The 22,640-nt window shown below is 37.3% G+C and overlaps 1 pseudogene; it reads right to left on the bottom strand.

Annotated features, from left to right (window-relative positions):
- Positions 1-20,202: 20,202 nt before the first annotated feature.
- Positions 20,203-22,039, bottom strand: LOC103550044 (bifunctional 3'-phosphoadenosine 5'-phosphosulfate synthase 1 pseudogene; annotated as a pseudogene).
- Between the last annotated feature and the right edge of the window lie 601 nt (positions 22,040-22,640).

A 22,640-nucleotide genomic window follows, 5' to 3' on the forward strand; every position in this document is an offset into this window, starting at 1 on the left:
TGTGATGGGTATCTTCTGTCTCTTCTGAGCCACACTCTAGCCTCCTCAAACTGTGCAGTTCTCCTTTGTGTCCCAGAAGGCTCACATGTAGAACAAGTCATTGGCTTTCTGTACTCTCCGGCTTCTTGGTGAATTCTATCAATGGAGGAGATCAGAGGGAGGGAGGAGAGTTAGGTGGAGGTATTTATTCCGCTGGCTACTCCCTGCAGAATTGCAGTGGACTGGCTGCCTTGCTCTGTGGAAGGCCACAGTTCCTGTCAGGTGGCCCAGGCTTCACTGCCTTTTCTCTCCTGCCCTTGCCTCTTCAGAACTGAGACATGGTGACAGGTCCCACTGGATGCTTTTACTCAAACATGCCCACACCTTGGTAAATAGCTCCCAACTTCATTCTTCCTAATAGAATTCTGATTTTATTCAAACATTGGATTCTTAAGAGCTTCATGGGTCACTTCGCAGACCTAGAGGGATGAATGTTAAAGCCAATCAGGATAATTTCATTCCTACATTAGCAAAAGACATGCGCGTGTGATGATGCCTCAGCCAATGAAACAGAAGTCTCCTGAGAGCACCTCGGAAAGATTTTCTTACTGTTAAAAAGGGATGCCTAATAAAAACTTGTGCCTTTTATCTCTGAATGTTGTTGTGTACGGATGTGATAGATGGAGCAATCGCAGCCATCTAGTGACCATGAGCAAAAGCCAAGAGTATCAGAGAAATCTGACACTGTTGAGTTGCTGAATTTATTAAATCCAGAACTGCCTATTGCCAAACTTTTGTTATGTGATATAATTAATTTTCTATAATTTAAATAACTTCAGTTGGAGTTTTATGTTATTGTAGCCAAAAATATCTTGACTGATTAATCTCAAACACTATTCACACTTCTTTACCACTAGTGCAAAGAATATTGCTGATAGAAAAATTATTATTTTAAATGTTCACTAGTGGCTATGATTTTTCTATTTCACTGTGTATGTGTCTGTGTGTGTATAAGTATATATTTTTTTTGCTGAGGAAGATTCTCCCTGAGCTAACATCCACTGCCAGTCTTTCTCTTTTTGTATGTGAGCCACCACCACAGCATGGCCACTGACAGGTAAGTGGTGTAGGTCTGCAGCCTGGAACTGAACCCAGGCCACCAAAGTGGAGTGTGCTGGACTTAACCACTAGGCCACCGGGGATGGACCTTACTATATATTTTAAAGTTAAAACCAAAAAATAATAAAAGAACACTTAAATCTGTTTAAGGTAAAGACTTCTAGGAGCATAAATTTCTATATCATCTGGGAGTGGCACACTTCTGAAATGAATGTGATAGGAAGTGGGAAAATCTACAATTTCAACATATATTGAGAACAAACAACAAAATGACATCTATAAGATTAAAGAAAAAAACACTCTGCCTGCTTTTCTTAGAATTTCAATTTTACCGTGGCAGGTATGGAGTCTGAAAAGAAAAAGCTATTTGCTTATAGGTTAAATAAAGAATGGAAAATTTTGAAGACTCAGGTAACCCTTAGTAAAATTCATCCTACCAGTGATTAATTTATAGTTTTCCAAGTGCTTGGGAAAGTTGTTGGCCTATTATCAGCATGATGTAATTATTTGTTTCATATATTTGTTGTGCAAAAAGAGAGGTAGAAGCTGGGAGCGATAAGTTCTCATTCTCGGATACATGTCAGAAGAAAGGGAGTCATACAGCTGGATTTTCCAGGCCTGACCCTGCTTCTAATATGGATTGATTCATTCAGTTCTGCTTCAGTGACTCAAGTATTGCAGAGTGTAAAGACCACAAGTCGTATGACTCATCCCTTCCATGGTTTATAAGCAGAAACTCCATCGGTTGCCCAGAAATAACTACAATTTTGTACATCCCTCTGCTTCCTCAGAATTTTTTATGACTTCCTTCTTTCTCATGCATCTCCCCTATGGAGAAAGAAAGCAACGAACAGAGAGCTGGGAAATTCTGCTCTCAACATGTTTGTTCTTTCTGCCTTCTGTTTCCCTCCTTCTCACCCTTATTTTCAATTTTAGATGCCAACTCATGTACCATCCTTCCTTCCAAAACCCTAGACTGGAGTGGGGAGCAAGGTAGGGGCAGACGTTGGCTCTAAGGAGTAGCCACCCCTTCTTCTTTGCCTCTGATACAAGATGCTTACTGATACCAAAATAAAAACGAAGTACTACACGTATTATCCAATTTTTCCGTGTAAATCCAAAAAGACATTATTATTGACTGGGTTCTATATCGAGTAAGGCAAGTTATCTACAAACAGGCTGCAGATAATAAACTCTTTGGAGCGTCAGTGTACTATCCAGCAATCTGACCATTCCCTGGAGCCACAGAGGAATTCATTTACCTCACACAGGTGAACCTTTCTCTTCCCCAGAGAACATTTTGTTCATCTTAGCTCAATACAAGATCAGATCCATTGTCAGCAATAACAATTTGTACCATGTTTTTCTCCATTGGGCTCACTCTTAAAGCATCCCTGAGTGGAAAATAAATGGCCATAGCTGTATCTCAATTTTTACAAGGGGGCGGGGGAGAGGGGAGGGAGAAGCTTAGAGAGATTAAGACCTTCACCTGAAGTCATAGGTCCATCCAATCAGCGATAAAACAGGAAACTGGAGCCAGGCCTTGGAAAAATGAATCTACTTATTTGCTAAAACCTTCTGTTTTCTTATTTGTGACAGGTAAATGATAATGCTTGCCTCACTGTAACTCATACGAAAACAGCGAAGAGCCCTGTGGCACTTGGAAGGAATTTTCTTTTTGTTGAATTTGGGGGCTGGTGTTGGCTGGCTCTTTATTAATCTTACAGAAAAAGTCAAAGAACATTATTTTTCTATTAAAGCAAAGGTTTCTACATTAACTCTGAACTTTAAGACACCACATTGAGCTGAAGATAGAAGTTGGAGTGACAGTGACACAGAAATGAAATGAAGTGAAATTGCCACTGACAATAAAGCAAGAAGTAGTGGTAGGCAGTAAAGCCTTGTCCCTGAAAATTTTACAGCATTGCTGATGCTGGAGGGAACAGTAATTTAAGACAGTTATGGACCTAAAAAAAAAAGGGAATAATGTTGAAGTCAGACCCAGTCTGTATGGGATGGTTATTATTTGGTTTAAAACTGTGCAGAATACATTTACAACTTTGGTAAAAGAGAGAGGCTGACCTTGATGCAGTGAAAATTTGAAATGGGAGTAGAAGTCCTTGTTCTTGGATTGATGCTAAAGACCAGGGAATAACATAAAAGAATGTTCTGTCACTAAATAGGCATATGTGTGTGCCCTTCCATCCACTCAGGGCTTAGAATCAGCAGACACTTGCATTTTAGGGATATATTTGAAAAGCACTAAGAAAGAAGTGGTACTCTGAGAGCACGTATACATATCTTCCTGGTCTCACCAAGGGAAGTGCCCTATTCCGTCTGGGAACACTCTGTGACATAGGAATTGGGTCATAGAATAAGGAATCAGAATTTCAAGACATCACATGTGCATCCAGGTCCTGGCTCTCCCCTTTACTGTTTACGTTATTCTGGGCAAGTTATATTCCTTCTGTGATTTTCAATTTTGCCATCTATAATATGGGATTATAATTATATTTCATTTATAAGGTTAAGGGGATAAATGAAAGTGAGGATGCTTTGCCAATATCAAGCACTATGTAAGTGCTAAAAGTTGCTCGCACTAGATTGAACTCTTTTAAGGGGATGTAGATTTCCCCTTCTAAATATATGTGGACATTTTCACGTAGGTATTTGATAGCAGTTGCTATCAGGAACTTGGACAAAATTGCAAAATTTGAATCTTCCTAATTTCCGTGTAAATACCAGTCTACTCATTTCTTCTTTCCTCCTGTTCTCCAGAAAGCCAGGTCAGAACAGAAGGAGAACTGAGAGGATGCTAAAGTGAGTGGGGCAAAGATAGTGATATGTTGTCTCTGTGCCGAGGGTTTACAAAAACTCAAGAGGTATAGTTTGAGACCTGAAAAATAATTCTGGCTACAATAGCAGCTTAACCCAATTTATATAGGGTTACTATGTTAGGCATTTATTGTGTGATGTGAGTATATTTTCATAAGTGATATTATGGCTATGTGTCTAGAATCTTAGAAGATATTAAAAGGGCCTAGTGGGGATGGTAAGGAAAGACTTGTTCACCATGGTAAAACTGCATTTGGGAGATGAGTTAGCAAAAGCAAATGTTCAGCTGGACCAATAATGTCTGATGGTGTGTATGTGTATGTGTGTATGTGTGTGTGTGTGTATGTATGAGTGAGCAGACAGCACTCAGCAGTAGCTAGAGGATATTTTCAAAATTTGCATATTTCTGTCTCTTATTACAGAACATAAGCTATGGGAAGTGACATTCCAGGCTGTGACAGTTGTTCATCAATGCATCCCAGCTCTGGCAAAGGTCCTAGCATGTATTAGGCAGTCAATAAATATTGAGTGAATAAATGAATGAGTGGTCTGAGTCAGAGAGTGCCCAGTGGTTCCAGAGCAGGCAGGGGGAGGATGGTGATGACAGGGTGTCTTGTATCTGCCTTGTGCAGTGACTGGCCTGAAAGTTACCCTGATTGAGATGAGGCAGCAGGAGAAATTGAATATTTGAAAAGGACCCTAAATAATAACGATATCATCAATAATCATATTATGAGTTTATTGTTTGCCAGATATTATAGTAGAAAACTTTCATTCATTATCACATTTCATTATCACGTCAGCTCTGTAATGTAGGCACTATTATCATAGCCATTTTATGGATAAAGACTTAGAGAAGTCAAGTTATTTGCCTAAGGTCACAAAGCTAGCATGTGGCGGAAGTGAAACTCAAACTCAAGTTGGTTAGACTTCAGAACTGAGAGCTCTTAATGACTACAGTGTAGGAATCCTCGAGGGATCCAGCAAGAGGAAAACAGCCCCAATCTGAGGGAGCTCAGATGGAATCTAGGTTGTTAAGGCAGGAAACTGATTTGATGGAAAGCCAACAGAACCCCATTTCCTTGAATAGGAAATGAACAGCTGGAAGCTAAGTTATAGGCGCAAGAAAGGAGCCTGATTTCTTGAACTGGGGCACAGGACATAGATTGAGCTAGGGCAGGACTGGGTTGGTTCCAAAGCTCAGACTGGAGGTCTTAGTTAGGAGAAAAGGGGCCACCAGCTGTAGAGACACAGGAGCACTGGACGGCACATCAGGAGGATCAGAACCCACATTCAGTACACTCATGCCCGTTTGGGCGGTGGACATTCTCCACCGTGCTTGAGCCTACCCTTTCCGAATCTATCGCCTCTCTCTCCTCACAGAGGAGTCTTTCTCTAAAGCGGCCTAGGTCAGTTGTTCCCAGCCATAATAGCTCATTAGAAGCTCCTGAGGAGCTCATGAAACTATTCATGTTTGGGCTTCACCTCACACCAATAAAACTAAACTCCCCGAGGGGTGTAGCCCTGGTGCGACTGGTTCTTAAGTCCCCACAGTGGATTCTAACGTGTGGCCAGGGCTGAGAAAGGCTGGTGTAGACCAATATTTCTGATTAAATTAACCGTTATTAGTTCTTAGGTGATAGGAATGTATCTATTTGTACATTTATTTATACATTTAAATATTTTTTTGATTATAAATGAAAACAAATTCATAATAGGAAATTGGTAAAATGCAAAAATATAAAAAGAGAATTAGAATAACCAATAATGATTAATGTTCATCTTAATAACATGTACTGAATTTAATTTTAATTCAAATTAACAGAAGTAAAACAAGTGAAACCCAAAGATTTGCTGAACTGCAAATAAATGTTTCTTCAAAAGAAGAGAGTCTTATCATTTCCTGACAATGTGAGAGAAGCCTGAAAGACTCGGTACAACAGCTGAAAGTGCAGGCTAAAAGCCCTTTTGAATACAGAGAGAATGTCTGAGAAATTAACAGAAATTGCTGGATGTAAAAAGTGACAAGAGAGCTGAAAGACACATTTATATGCTAGTGGTAATGTTAAGGCTGCAGTGGAGCCACGGTTGGGCTATCATGGCCCAACTTCTAAAGGTGAAAAGGTCCTAGGCCTGTGCAAGATGAAGGCTTGGAAATGAGACACCGAATAAAGCCAGGTACTTGAAAGCCTTTACTCTCAGTGTAAAGGTGAGCTAGGACCAAAAAAAAAAAAACCCCCCAAAAAGTAGGTTGTCTATATTAACCTGGGCTCAAAGGAGAAGAAAGTTCTTCTCTGACCATTTGCATCTAAGACTCAATGCATTGGACACGATTTATGTGCCTTCTCAGATTTGGTTGGCCTTTCACATCTCTGGAGCCCTTAGCTGCTGCTTCACGGGGACCCTCTGCTGTTGCTTCTGTTGTATCAGTCACAGTTTCCACCATCTTATCTGTTAGCAACTGTATTTGTTTCTGTAATTTCTGTGGGAGCTATAGCAGTTCTGGAGACCAGGCCAAACCCAACTGCACCCAAAGAAACACTGGCTGCTCCACCACTTCTGGATTCAAATAAAGAACTGTGTTGCATTGTTTGGGAAATTCAAGTTAAAAAGCTATTGTAATTTGACTACTGGTTCATAACACTCTGGCAAGCCTCGTAGAGGCAAAGAACAAATCTCTTCAAAGAAGAACTCATAACCCAAATCTTGTAAGATTCTCATAGACAAACCATGCAAGACATAAATTCACAATTCAAAAAATAACAAACAAAATGCACACATGTACACATAGAGAAAAATAAGCCAACAAAAGCGTGAATCAGGAGGAAAAAACAAAAACAGAACAACCCAGCAGATGAATCCTTCAAGAGGTCCACATAATAAGCAAATCAAGTGGTGAATATAAAATAAAATTTCGAGTTCCCTCTAGAAGCAGACTTTAGGGGAAGGATTCAAATGGAAGTAGTTTATGTAGTAGGTGGTCCCAGGATGTACCAGTATGGGATTGGGAAAACTAGACAGAAAAAGGAAAGAAGCCAGTAAACAAAATGTTAAACAAACCAGCTTCTACTTTGGGCTACTGAGTCCCAGCATCACTAGGAACTCTGCTGGAACATGCCTCAGAGTTATCCCAACTGAGACACAGGAAGCTCAGGGCATTTACACTTTAATTTCCCATCTGTCATTGGATGGAGGATGCTGCTGGGAACATTAACTCTCCCACTCTTTGTATTTACATGATTCATGAGTTGAATGTGCTCCTGGAGTCAGGAAAAAATTAATCAAGCAGAGAGTTGCATCCAGTTAACACACGTTGGCTTGTAGAGGTGAATGTCAAAGGGTTATGAGCAGGAATATGAGGATTTGACTGCTAGGAATGTTTAAAGAAATAAAGACTACAATAAGAATACTCTTAAGGAAAATAACATGGAACTATTAAGAAAATCCCCAGGCAGATTTTCATATAAACTGAATAGAACTTTGAGGGAAAAATTCCAGAAATCAAAGTTTGAGTGGATTGGTTAAATAACTTAGAGACAGCTAAAGAGAGATTTAGTGGAATCAAATAAATATTAAAAATTTATACAAAATGCAATGCAGAGGAACTTAATGGTAGAAAATATGAAAAGAGGTTAAGAAATACCAAGTTCAGAGTGAAAAGTTTTAAAATATATTTAAATGGAATCCAAAGAAATGAGCAGAGAAAACAGGTTAGAGGAAATATTCCAAGATATAATGGGTGAAAATTTCCAGAACTGTTAAAAGATGTATAACTTCAGAGTCAAGATTCCTCCCCAAATCTCAAACAGAAATAGCAAGAAATTCACTTTTGACCACACAACTAGGCATATCTGAGAAACTGCAGAACACTGGAGACAAACAGGAGGTATTACAAGCAGTCAGAGACAAAAGAAAAACTAGAGCACATTTCTCAATAGCAAAAAAGAACAGAAGTTTAATACCTTCAAAATACTTGAAGAACTTGCTGTCGACCTAAATGTGAATTTCCATCCAAATTGTCATCCAAAATAGAATAAAATCAAGACACTTTCAGATGGACAAAAATGAGAGAGTTTACCACCAACAGACTTTGTCATACCTCACAAAAGACATTTCTAAAAGATTTCAAGAAGATGGAAATACATCCCAGAATGAAGGTTTCTTAGATTAGAGCTCAAGAAAATAAGGCCTGCAGGCCAAATCTAGCCTGTAGTTTGATTTTGTAAGGCCTGACAACTAAGAATTTTTTTAGTAGACTTTAAATTTTATAACAGTTTTAGGTCTACAGAAAAATTGAGCAGTTAGTACAAATTGTTTCCATATACACTTCTATCCGCCGTTGCCCTAGTTTCCCGTTATTAACATCTTGCATTACTATGTTATATTTGTTAAGACTGATGAACCAATATTAATACATTAAGTAAACATACATACATATAAACATACGTACACATAAACACATTAGTAGGTGCACACATACACATACGCAGTCATGCGTCACTTAACGACAGAAATACATTCTGAGAAATGCATGGTTAGTCGATTTTGTCATTGTGCGAACATCATGGAATGTACTTACACAAACCTAGGTGCTATAACCTACTCCACACCTAGGCTATATGGTATAACGTATAGCTCCTAGGCTACAAACCTGTACAATATGTTACTGTGCTGAATGCTGTAGGTACTTGTGACACAAAGGTAAGTATTTGTGTATTTAAACATATCTAAACATAGGAAAGGTACAGTGAAAATATGATACAAAGATTAAAAATGGTACACAAGTACAGGGCACATACCACGAATGGAGCTTGCAGGACTGGAAGTTGCTCTGGCTGAGTCAGTGAGCGAGTGGCGAGTGAAAGTGAAGGCTGGGATATTACTGTTCACCGCTGTGGACTCTATAAACACTGCACACGTAGGTTACACTAAATTCATAAAAAATACTTTTCCTTCTTCAATAATAAATTAACCTTAGCTTACTGTAACTTCTTTTACTTTATAAACTTTTAATTATTTTAACTTTTTGACTCTTTTGTAATAACACTTTGCTTGAAACATCAACACATTGTATAACTGTTCAAAAATATTTTCTTTCTTTGTATCCTTATTATAAAAGCTTTTTTCTATTTTTAAAATTTAAAATTTTTTTTACTTTTGAAACTTTTTTGTTAAAAACTAAGACACAAGCACATACATTAGCCTAGGCCTACACAGGGTCAGGATCATCAATATCACTGTCTTCCCCCTTCACATCTTGTCCCACTGGAAGGTCCACAGGGGCAATGACATGCATGGAGCTGTCATCTCCTATGACAGCAATGCCTTCTTCTGGAATACTTCCTGCAGGACCTGCCCAAGGCTCTTCCTGAAGAGGTGTCACTCTCTTCAGAAATATGTCAATGGTGGTTTGCTTGGTTTGTTTCTTTTTTCATCATGCGTTTGCTTGTAAGCAGTTAATGAACCACGAACATTTCTCACTATTGATGAAAACCTTTTGGTGTTGGGGTGCATGTTTTAAAATTTTTAAGGAGTTTGTTGAGGTTTGCAAAAGCTTCTGCTAAACCCTTTACTGTGAATTATCCTGGGGGCTCTTTTTCTTCTCCTGTAATTCCTTTTCTCTTGCCTCTTCTTCAGCTATACATTCCTGTTGCAGTTCCAACAACTCCTCATTAGTCACGTTCTCAGGAACCACCTCTAGGAGCTCCTCAGTGTCATCCTCGTCCACACCCAGGTTAAAGTTGTTTGCCATCTCAACCACGGCTTTCTTGCTTTTTGCAACCTCCTCATCCTTGGCAAATCCTTTGAAGTCATGGATGAACCTCTTGAGTGTCTTCTTCCAGATGCCATTCATACCCTCCTTGGTGACATCACCCTAAGCCCAAGCAAGGTTCTTGATGCAGTCATAGATGTTAGAATCCTTCCAGAATTGCGTCAGCGTCTTCTCAGTGTTTTCCTTAGTTGCAGCAATAGCCTGGGCGAAGGTCCTCCTCAGATAGTAGGCCCGATAAGCTGCTATAACTCCTTGATCCATTGATTGGATCAAAGAAGTGGTGTTTGGATGGAGACATTCCACTTTAATATTGGGATGAAGATCACCAATCAAAAGCAGATGTCCAGGGGGCTGGCCCCATGGCCGAGTGGTTAAGTTCGCGCTCTCCACTGCAGGCGGCCCAGTGTTTCGTTGGTTCGAGTCCTGGGCGCGGACATGGCACTGCTCATCAAACCACGCTGAGGCAGCGTCCCACATGCCACAACTAGAAGGACCCACAACGAAGAATATACGACTATGTACCGGGGGGCTTTGGAGAGAAAAAGGAAAAAATAAAATCTTAAAAAAAAAAAAAAACAGCAGATGTCCAGGACATTATCAACAATAAGCAAAATTGTGAAAGGTATGTTATTCTGCAAACAGTACTTCTCCATTTTGCTGACATAGCAATTCAGGAGGGCATCTTGGAAGAGGACCGAGTCATGCATGACTATTTATTGCTCCTCTAGTACACTGGCAGTGTGTGCTTATTAACATGCTTGAAGGCCTTAGGGTTGTCATTGTGCCATAAACAAAGAGTTTCAATTTGTAGCCTACAACATTGCCCCCAAGCAGGACTCTTATCCTGTCCTTAAAAGCTGTGGCTTTTTTTGAAACCTGACATTGACCTGGCCACCTTATGGATGAAAGTCCTTTCAGGCAACTGTTTTCCAGACTAGAGAGGTTTCATCCATATTGAATATTTGCTCAGGCAAGTAATTGTCCTCCACAATCAGCTTATCTAGAGTTTCCAAAAATTTTTCAGCTGCCTTCACATTAGCGCTCACAGACTCACTAGACACTTTCACATTATGTAATGAATAATGATTCCTGAATCATTTAAACCTAGAGCTAGCAGTAAATTCAACATTGTAGTTGGGTCCCGTCTTTTCTTTCAACGTTACAAACTTTTTGTTTTGGTTGTGATCGTCATGGTCCTGAGAGGGATACACTTCTGTGTCTGGCCTTCAAGCCAGGTCATTAGAAGTTTCTCCAGGTCTGATTTAGACCGTCTCAAATTTTTGTTAGTCTCATTGCCTTCAGTGAAACAGATCTTCTAACAGCTGCCATCATTTTCTTCTTGTTTTTCAAGATCATAGCTGTGGGAGAATGGGACATGACTGACTGGCAAACAATAACTACCCTGATTTTCTACCTACATAGCCCTTAATCACTTTTAATTTCTTTTCCAGGTCAATCACTGGATGTGGCTTCTTACTGGCAACATTAGAGTGGATTTTGTACACTTAGGGGCCATAATAAACAAAACAACATGATATTAAATCAAGCACAAGAGAAAATAATGCAATCAAGAGATGCAGTAAATAAGAGATGCATGAGGTTGCTGCCAGCATACCACAGCATACTGTTTGACAGCTAACATGATTTTATAAGTAGAAAGAGTACACTCTAAAATAACAAGAAAAGGTATAGTATCATAAATGCATGTCAGTAACATGGCTGTTTATTATCATTGTTGAGTATTATATCCCTTATATAATTCTATGTATGTGTTATACTTTTATATGACTGGCAGTGCAGTCGGTTTCTTTACACCATGAACATGTGAGTAATGTGTTGCACTACAACACTATGATGGCTACGATGTCACAAGGCAATAGGAATTTTTCAGCTCCCTTACAGTTTTGTGGGATGACCATGATATATGTGGTCTGTCGTTGACTGAAACATTGTTATGTGGCATAGAACTGTACACATATGTGCATACCCATATGGATACAAATACACACACACATTACTGATTGTTATGTCTTCTTGGAAAATAGATCACTTTACCATTATGTAATGTCCCTGTTTATCTTTGGTAAAGTAGTTTCTCTTGAGTACAGGGCTTTGTTATGAACAACAGAATGCTCTTGGTTTATTTCAAAATGGTTACTTTCCCTGTCTCCCTTCCCAAACAGGTGGGGATTTTTCTCCGATCTGAGATCCCAGAAGTAGAACTTATGAAAGTGTGGAGGCGTCCCTGAAACTGGCCTTCTAGGAGTCTTTAACTCTCAAGCGAGCCCACACTCAGCCTCCAGCAGTTTATTGATTTCCATTTAGGTGTTCCTACGAGTTACTGGCTCCAGCTCCTGGTAAGCTGTATTGTCTTAAGCTGCTAAGATAAGGGGACTTGTTACAAAAGCTAGTTTTTCTCTACCCAAATACATATATGATATAACTTTCTAGCCATTGGTGGAGAGAAAATTGAAAGTAAAATATCTGATCAATTCAAAAGAAAGCAGCAAAGGAGAAAAGAAAAAGAAGTAAAGAAGCACGATAAATAAAAACATAAAGTAGTAGAATTAATCCAAAATGTACCAGTAATCACAATAACCGACAAAAGACTAAACACACACACCAAAATACAAATATTCTCAAGGTTATATAAATAACAAAATCTAGATATATGCTATTTTCAAAACACACCTTAAACGTTAGACATATAATAGTGAAAAGTTAAAGGATAACTATGTTAGGCAAATACTAAACAAAATAATCTGGTATAGCTATGTAAACATATCCACCCCTCTTTCTTTACTAGACAAAATTGACTTCAAAGTAAAAATATTTTCAGAGCGTAAAGAATAGCAATATTTAATGATAAAAGGTACAATTCCCACAGGAAGATAAAAAAATCTGAATTTATAAGCACCCCAAGGCAGTCTTCATATATGTATAATACTCGTATATATAATTGACAGAACTGTAAAGAAAAATTAAGAAATTAACATTCATAATAGGAAATTTTTAGCTCATTCATAATATTTGATAGAGAAAGCAGACAAAAACAGTAGAAAGGATATGGCGTATTTGAACAACACAATTAGCAAATCCTTGAAATGAGCACAGCTCTACATCCAACAATTAGAATACACATTCCTCACAAATACACATGGAACATTTATAAGAATTGACCATATCCTATGCCGTTAAACAGCTATTTAAAAAATAAAAAATTGTTGTTAAACACGTTATTTTCTGTTAAAAATGTATTTAATTTAGAAATCATTAAAAATGCTTATTTAAAATTCGATTTGGAAATTATAATAAAAGATGCTTCCAAATTATCTTTGGTTCTAAATAGAAATAATAATGGACATTAGAAAATATTTAGGACTGAAAATTGATGAAAATGTTACATTCCAAAATTTAGGGGATGTATGTAAAGCATTACTTAAAATAATTTTAACTCTCATTGCTTATAAAGTTTGAAAATTGATAATCTATGTTTCCAATTTAAAGGTGTTAGAAAAAGAAAAACAGAATGAACTAAAAGTAAGTTGAAAGAATGAAATCGTAACAATAACAGAAGAAATTAAACAGGAAAAAAAGATGAAGTAGAGAGGATCTGCGAAAGTAAACCCTCACTTTTTGAAAAGTCTGATAAAATAGACACCCCCTGGCAAGATTGAGCAAGAAAAGAGAGACAGAATCCATTAAAGAAGAAGATTAGCAGTGAAAAGAGTAGTGTCATAACCCCAGAAACAGAAATCGAAGATTGTCTTTCAAAGAAATATTACAAACAATTTTGTCATTAAATTTGAAAACTTGACAAAATAATCAATTTTCTAGAGAAATAGAATTAGCCATTAGTGATTCAAGAAGAAACTAAAAACCTGACTAATCCTTAATGATTAAAGAAAATGAATCAATGGTTAACATCTAAGCCTCACCCTCCCTCACCCCTGTCAAAACTAGGTATCTGAACTGAACCAGCGAAACGAGATGAAATTCCAATCAAAATCTCAACAAGGTTTTTTATTTTTTACCTCTGTGGAACTTGACAAGATGATTATAAAATATATAGAAATGCAAAGGGCTAAAATAGGCAAGAAAATTTTGAAGAAGTACAATATAAGGAGCCCTCCTTACCATGTACAAATACTGATTACAAATTGTAAGTAATATAAAGCTATAAACAATAAAGGCAGTGTACATTGTTCTAGGAAAGATAAATAGGCTGATGGAACTGAATAGAGACCTGAAATAGATCAACACATGAATGGAAACCTGATATATGGCAGAGAAGACGTTGCCTACCAGTGAAGGATGGGCTATTGACTAAATAGTGTTCAGATCTTTGGTTATCAATATGGAGAAAAAAGTTTAGAATCCCTGCCTCTGACCTAACGTCATAATAAATTCTGTGTGGATTAAAAAACTAAATGTGATCGCAACAGCTTAAAATGTTTTGGAGGAATTATAATAGACTATCTTTATGACTTCAGAATAGTGAAATATGTAAATTTTAGTCAATTATCTGTTTACTTGGTAATATGAGCTCAAACCTTGATTGCCTAATAATTTTTACTAATGTAATAATTTGTTATTATTATTTTTTTCCTGAACTGGGGTTTTTCTATGTTCTATAAACAGAGCCTTGGTGGATCACATTTATTTTTCCCTTGGGTGGAATATTATTTTTTGAAGAATCAGTCACATTTCATAGCTCAAACCAAGTAATTTCAAAACAGAATTTAGATAGGCGAAATTCATCAGACCTCAGGTGTTATATGTTTTCCACTAAAGCATGCGGGAAATGAGTCTGAAATATGCATTCAGTAAATAGAGGGAAAAGAGTTGCAGCATTTAGTGTTAACTTTTAAAAGAATAATAAAATTCGTATTTTAAATGAACCTACTTTAAAAAATAAAATTCATTGAATAAATCATATAAACGATGAACTAAAATATACTTACATCAAATTCTAGATTTGGAGCAGAGTGTTATAGAACAGTTATAATGATGTACATTACTCTTAATCCTCTTTGGTTCAGGACCTCACTTATAAATACAAATTTGAGATTGGCATATGATGCTTTTGATATCGCACTTTTGCAAACATAAACATGGTGATTGTATACTTTTATGTAATTGTTAATGACAAACTTGGGTGTAATATGAATTAAAAGCAAAACCTGTTTTTATATAGTTTGTGATTTTACAAACAGGATTTTCTGTTCATTTGATGGCATACAGGAGGCAGGTACAAATACTTTGTACCTTTGAAGAGACAAAATAAGATAAGGGTCTAATTCATGATTGTATCCCTTTTTCCCTTTAAGTCACAAAGTAATTTCATTAATGTACTTATTTGGAGGTAGCTTTAAATATTCCACTAATTTACAAATGAAAAATCTATATATCTTTTCATACACTAATATGATGCATCACCATATTTTCACTAATATTTTTCTGTGACTGTTTTAGGAGTACTAGTCCCTTAAAATACCTGCAGGTTATCACCTACACAAAGAAAGGCAAGCAATCTTAAATGTTTTTTAGTCATCCAACAATAGAGGCTGTTGTAGTATGTAACACCATAGTTTTTCTTTTTTGATTAGGATAGATGCTTCTGAGTGACCCTTACTAATATATGCAAGGAATTTGAATGAAAGATGGGAGTAGACACTATATTCGGTGCACTGACTTTGCATGGTAACATTCATCACAACAATTTCAAAACTTTGCTCCATTGTGTAGTGTAGAGAAATAAAAATACTATTTTTTCTTTGCCTGGAAGGTTTTATTCTGTTGTTAATTTTTTTGTTGATTCAAAGACGAAAAGTAATCTAAAGTAATTTTTAACGTTTCTGGCCTATATAGAATGATTTTGATACCATGTAGTAGAATAGTCCCTGGAAATAGTTTTGAAGGTTATTTGTTGTTGCCTTCCTGGTACTTTTTCTGCCCCCTCCCCTTTCTAAAAAATTTTTTTAGCAAGAGTCTCTCGATATTTTGGGAGGAAATTTGCTCCCTCTGTTTTCTCAGCCACGCAGTTTGGGTGAGATTGAAGGCACGTTCTGCCTCGGGGGGGGGGTCTTTGTCATCTGCAAGCCAGTCAGAGTATTGTAACCTTGTCACAGTGATTGGGTGAGGGAAGGACATGTGTTCCCATCTAGGCCAGTGAAAGAACTGATTTCCAGGGCATGTAGGCAGCCACCATAAGAGACTCTCACTTCCCTAGGTGTTTTCCTGTGAGGAAACAACATCTGGAATTGCTGCAAACCTTTTGCTGAAATTACCAGAAGAATCTGGAACTTCGAGAGGACCACCAGGGCAGCAGGGGGATGCAACCAATGGAGAAGCAGAGCAGAGAAGATATGAAAAAGAAAGTCCTCGGAGATCTCATTTGAGGTGCCAGGTCAAGCCTCATTCTGAGTTTTCAGTTACATGTCAATATCCCCTTTACTGTTAAGTCATTTTGAGTTTGGAGCTTTTTATTTTATTTTATTTTTTTGTCATTATTACTGAAACATTTCTACTGCAAATGCTATGTGGGTATTTTGAATTTGAGAGACTGAAGAGGGACAGATATCTTGATTCTTATTCAAAGATTCTTTGGTTTAAAGGAACAGAAAGATACAAATTAGAGGATGAAAATTATTGGAAAGATTTGCGGAAATGAAACCAAACTGCTAGGAAAAAAACCTTTTCACTTACTTGATGGGACCTCAAGTCTCTCTCTCTCTGTCTGTCTTTCTCTGTCTCTCTCTTGCACACACACTCATCTCATTTCTCTGGGTATGTCTACTTGAATTTCAGTACTTAAATTCAATAGATTTACTTGTATACCAGGATCTCTTTCTCTAAACCTTCTCCCACAAACTGCATCTCTTCCAGGGTTCTCTTTCTTGCTGGTGGATCAACCATCCATCTTGTTACACTAACCAGAAAACTTGGAGTCATTTTTTCACCTTTCCCTTATCTTTAAGTGGCATTCAATACATTACCAAGCTCTGTGTTTTTTTCAAATTAATACATTTCCGTGTCACTATTGCTAGTACCCTAGTTCAACTCTCATCATCTTGAGTCCTTTGTACTGCAGTAACCTCCTTTCTATTCTAATTTCCACTCTTTCTACTCTCCAATCCACTTTCCACAATATAGCCAGTGACAATTTTAAAACCTTTTAATAGATTCTTATTATTTAGAATACTATTAAAACTGCTTTCCATAGCCTAATAGATTCTGATCTAGTCATTCTTACTATGCCAAACTCTCTTGCATCTCTGAATATTTACACATACTGCTTCTCTCACTTATTTCTTATTTATTTTAATTTCCCCCTGAAATCCACAAACTCCTAATTAGTCACTGAGTTCCCTGAAATTTTGTATACAATATTTAACAGCTTTGTTGATATGATTCAAATACCACCAAATTAACCCATTTAAAGTGTAAAATTTAATATTTTTTAGTATATTAACAAGGTGGTGTAAATCACTACAATGTAATTTTAGAACATTTTTTATTCCCCCAAAAGAAACCCTGCACTCAGCAGCAGTCACTCCCCATTTGCCCCTGTGATCTCCTTACTTTCTTATCCCCAATCTTGGGTAAACAGTAATCTACTTTCTGTCTCTATAGATTTGTCTACTCTGACTAGTTCATGTAGGTGAAATTATGTAATGTGTGGTCTTTGTAATTGGCTTCTTTTCCTTAGTAACGTTTTCAAATTTCATCCATGTTGTAGGATGTATCAGTACTTCATTTTTTTTATGGTCAAACACTATATTTTATGGATATGCCACATTTTGTTTATCCATCTGTTGGTTGATGGACATTTGGATTGTTCCCATCTTTCAGTTATTATGAATAATGATGTATAAACATTCATGTACAATTTCTTTGTGTGTTGTATGTTTTCATTTCTGTTGAGTTTACTCCCAGAAGTGGAACTACTGGGTCATGCTGGTAACTCTATGTTTAACATTTTGAGAAACTGCAAAACTGTTTTCCAAAGTGGCTGGACATTACTACCAGCAATGTAGGAGGGTTCCAATTCCTCTACATCCTCCCCAACACTTGTCATTATCTATTTTTTTTATAGCCATCTAGTGGGTGTGAGGCAGCATCTCATTATGGTTTTAGTTTGCATTTCCATAGTGACTAATGATGTCAAGCATCTTTTCATGTGCTTATTGGTCATTTGAATGTCTTCCTTGGTGAAATGTTTATTCAAATCTTTTGCCCATTTCTAATTGGGCTGTCTTTTTATTTTTGAATTATAAGAGTTCTTCATATTTTTTGGATACCCATCTCTTATTAATTACATGACTGCATATATTTTCTCCCATTTTGTGTGTTGCCTTTTCACTTTCTTGATGGTATCATTGGCAGAATGAAAGTTTTAAGTTTTGGTGTATACAATTTACCTACTTTACTCTTGTTGTTTGCACTTTTGGGATCAAATCTCAGAAACCATTGCCTAACTCAAGGTCACAAAGACATACTCGTATGTTTTCTTCTATGAGTTTTATAGTTTTGACTCATATATTTAGGTCTATGATCCATTTTGAGTTAATTTTTATGTATGATGTGAGCTGGAGAACCAACTTTGTTCTTTTGCATGTAGGTATCCTGTAGTGCTAGCACAATTTGTGGAAAAGATTGTTCTTTCCCCACTCAATTGCCTTGGCAACCCTGTCAAAAATCAACTGACTGTAAATGTAATGGTTTAGCTCTGCATTCTCATATTTGTGACATTGTTCTATTGGTTTATTCTTTTGTCAATATCACACTGTCTTTATTACAATAGCTTTCTGGTAAGTTTTAAAATCAGTGTGAGTCCTTCAACTTCATTCTTTTTTTCAAGATTGTTCTGGCAATTTTGGGACCCTTGACTTTCCATTTAAGTTTCAAGATCAGTTTATCAATTTCTATACACAAGCCAGATGGCATTTTGATAGGAATTATATTGAATCAGGAGATCAGTTTGGGGACTATTGGCATCATGATATTAAATCTTCTGATTGATGAACATAGGGTGTCTTTCAATTTACTTAGATCTTTTTAAACTTCTTTCAACAATGCTATGTAGTTTTCAGTGTACAAGTCTTGCATTTTTAAAGAATTTATGCCTGATAATTTATTCTTTTTGATGCTATTGTAAATGGATTTATTTTCATTTGAAAATTGTTCCTCACTAGTGTATAGAAATACAATCGATTTTTGTATATTGGTTTAGTATTCTTTTAGTAACCTAGTTAGTAATTTAGTATTTTTTTAGTAACCTTTTTAAACTTGTTTATTAGTTCTAGAAGGTTTGTGTGTGTGTGTGTGAATTCCTTAAGGTTTTCTATATACAAGATCATGTCATCTGTGGATAGATGTATCTTTACTTCTTCCTTTCCAATCTGTGTCCTTTTTATTTCTTTTTCTTGCCTAATTGCCTTGGCTAGGACATCCAATGCAATGTTAAATAGAAGTGGCAAGAACAGACATCCTTGTCCTGTTCTTGATCTTAAGGGAAAAATCTTCAGTCTTTCACATTCAACATGATGTTAGCTGTGGGTAATATCATTGATGTCCTTTGTCAAGTTGAGGAAGATCTCTTCTACTTATAGTTTGCTGAGTATTTTCATCATGAAAGGATGTTATATTTTATTTAATAGTTTTTCAGCAATTTCAGCATTAAGATGATTGTTTGATTTTGACATGAAACCAATCTTGCATTCCTAGGACACACTCTACTGGGTCATCACATATAATTCTTTTTATTTATTGCTGAATTCAGTTTGCTAGCATTTTGTTGAGGATTTTTACATCTATATTCTAGGGGATATTGATCTTTGGTTTCCTTTCTTCCTTTTTTTAAGAAACCAAAAAGTTCAATTTTATTGAATAAAAGAAGCTCATTCAGGGCCTACACAGATCATAAGAATCCTTTAGATTAAAACATCTGAGATTAAAATTAAAACATTAAACAGAGAGATTAAAACAGCTTTAGATTAAAATAGCTGATTGGAAGGAAGGAAGAAAATGGTTTATATTTTCAATGTAGAAAAAAACCCGATTGCTACAGATGTCTTGTAAAATTCTCAAAACAAAATCTAGCCAGGTTTATGGATTGGTGGATTTTTTTCTTTTTCCAAGTGATCAAAACTGAGATTCAACATATATACTATTGGTTATAACTCATATAAAAGCTTGAAAAAATCATGAGATGGAAGCATAAATATAATATAAAAAGACAAGATTTTAAAATTGTATTGTAGAAATATTAACTATAATAAGTGGAAAATATACATTGAAACCAGCAGTGTGTTACACTAGTTCAAAATACACCCCATAAAGCAGACTGAAATTGATGCTAGTTAAGGAAAATGGTCTGTTTTTACGAAGTGTTGTCCAGACAGACACCACCACAAAGAAATGCCAACAGTAATTATGTGGTCCCCTCTTGTTACTCAGGGAAGCGTTAAGGATGGAGTGACTGGGTTAATAGCTTAAGCTTTCTCCAAGTATTTTTAGTATTCCATCAGCACAGCCTAGGCCTTGGGAGTCACGAAAACTTCAGGAAACTTCTGGCCTTCTCAGCTAAGTTTGCACATATGTGTTCTTGAAATAAATTCAAAGTCTTCATGGTGTTCAGAGTCATAGTAGTCCATATGCTTCTTTTGCTTGTTTTAAGTTGCAATCATTTCCAAGATGATTAGGCCAGGGGCAATTGTCGGCACTTTGGTGTCATGAATTGGTTCATAAAGATCCTTCCCTGCTTCTGGACGAGGCACACCCTCAGGGTCTCACCCTATAATGTAAAAATTGATTCCTGCAACCATCCGTGCTCTGCAATGCCACTGGACATCAGGTGATCCAGCATACACCATGGGAGATAGGAAAATGGCATCACTGTTGTTTCAGGATTCAGAACTCCTCCCTTCAGCACTGCAGCATGCTGCTTCAAGAACTACACCAAAGGAACATCATCATCCTTTGTCTAGCCATCAAGAAAGTGATTGAAAAGGACAAGGTGCCAGTAGCCCCTCTCTAGAAATTGCTAATGGGTATCCTGCATTAATAGAGCATGTCTGTTGAGCAATGGCTTATGTAATTGAAATGCAAAGATAGCATCAGCATTCATACCTTTAAACATCTGCTTTAGCTCGGGCGGAGTAAAACAATACTAACCAAGACCATCATTCCAATGAACTTGGTCCCAGACTTGAAGATCTCTTCCAATCAGCCAACCTCCTTGTTCCATAACCATCTTGATGTAGGGTTGGTTCTTGCACGTTGTTCCCCACTGTCTGGCACAGCACTCTTCCATCCTGTGCTCAAAGAACTTTGAACTGTGAAAAATAGCCAGATAGCAGCCCTCCTACATCAGAGCAAATGCTGTTTGACCATCTAGCCTCTCTTTATCTTCATGAATAGCTATCAGAACTATAGGCACTGGCAAGTTCATGACACCCCCATCCAGAAGACAATCGAAATAAAGGCATTGTAAGTACTCTTTCTCTCTCATAAAGTCATTCAGTGGGGTTTCCCAACCTTCCACAAAATCTGTACCCACTGCATATCCACTTACTAATTTTCAGTGCCAGTAATGTTTCTGCATCTGTTTTTGACAAATGTAGTTTATTTTCTGGCACATACAGTTCTTTTACTTCATAAGAGGTATTCATGAGTATGATATCCCATTCCTGTAGAAGTTTCACAATTTGCTGGATGCAGTCATTTATATCACAGGAGTCTATTTTCAACACTAATTCAGGGGTCTTGGTTTTTCACATTCAGAATCAATCCCAGTGAAATCTTTAATTTCTCCAGCCCATGCTTGTCTGTAGAGTTCTTTGACATCTCTCTGTCCACAAACATGCTTAGGAGCATCAACAAATAGTTTAGAAAAAGGTAAATTTGCACCCTCATGAATTTGCCTTGCATTGCTGTGATCCTGAGTATAAAGCGATATAAAACTTGCGATGCACACTAAGCCCACATCTGCAAATAGTTTAGCAACCCCTGTAATGCATTGAAATTCTCTTCTCTGTCTTCAGGACTAAAGCCAAGATTTTTATTGAGACCTTGATGAATGTTGTCACCATCCAAAGTGCAGCATGGAATAGCAAGGCAAACCATGCTCACCATGCTCTCTCTTCCTTGCTCCAAATAAGCCTGTTGCCAAACTGCAAGCACGAAAGCCTTCCCAGTCCCCAACATCTGACCTCTCTTGTTCCTGCTGACATGTCAAACTTGATTGCTGACAGTTGATCTCTGCACCCCCCAGTTCTGCATGTTATTGCTCAGCTTGACTTTCTTGCACAGGCTCCTGGGGACCTCCATGCCTTCAGAGTGGGCGTGGGTGCTGGGGTTCCCAGTGACTAGACGGTAGCAGAAGAATGGGAGGCCTGTGAGGGGGCGGGGGCGGACGGGAGGGGCTGGGTCGGGCAGGCAGGGCCTCCTCTCATCGGACTGGCACACACTGACATAGGATAGGCACGTGCGCGATGGTGCTTGCGACTCCAAGGGCTCAGCTGTCTCCCAGGCATCAGAGATGGGCCAGTGCAGAGGTAGGTGGGCTGGTTTCTTTTCCTGCAATGTGTTTTGTTTTGGTTTCAGGGTGATACTGGCCTCATAGACTGGTTGGAAAATGTTCCCTTTTTCTCTGCTTTTTGGAAAAGTTTGTGAAGGATTGGTATTAATTCATATTTGTATGTTTGATGGAATTCACCAGGTAAGCCATCTGGTTCTGGGCTTTGCTTTGTGGGATGTTTTTAAATTACAATTCAGTCTCTGTGTTGTAGGTCTACTCAAATTTTTTTATTTCTTCTTGAGTCAGTTTCAGTAATGTGTGTTACTAGGAATTTGTCCATTTCCTCTAAATGATCTAATTTGTTGGCATACAATTATTTATAGTATTTCTTTGTGGTACTTCTTCTTTCTG

This window comes from Equus przewalskii, chromosome 24, assembly GCF_037783145.1.
Source record: "Equus przewalskii isolate Varuska chromosome 24, EquPr2, whole genome shotgun sequence".
In the NCBI taxonomy this organism is placed as follows: Eukaryota; Metazoa; Chordata; class Mammalia; order Perissodactyla; family Equidae; genus Equus; species Equus przewalskii.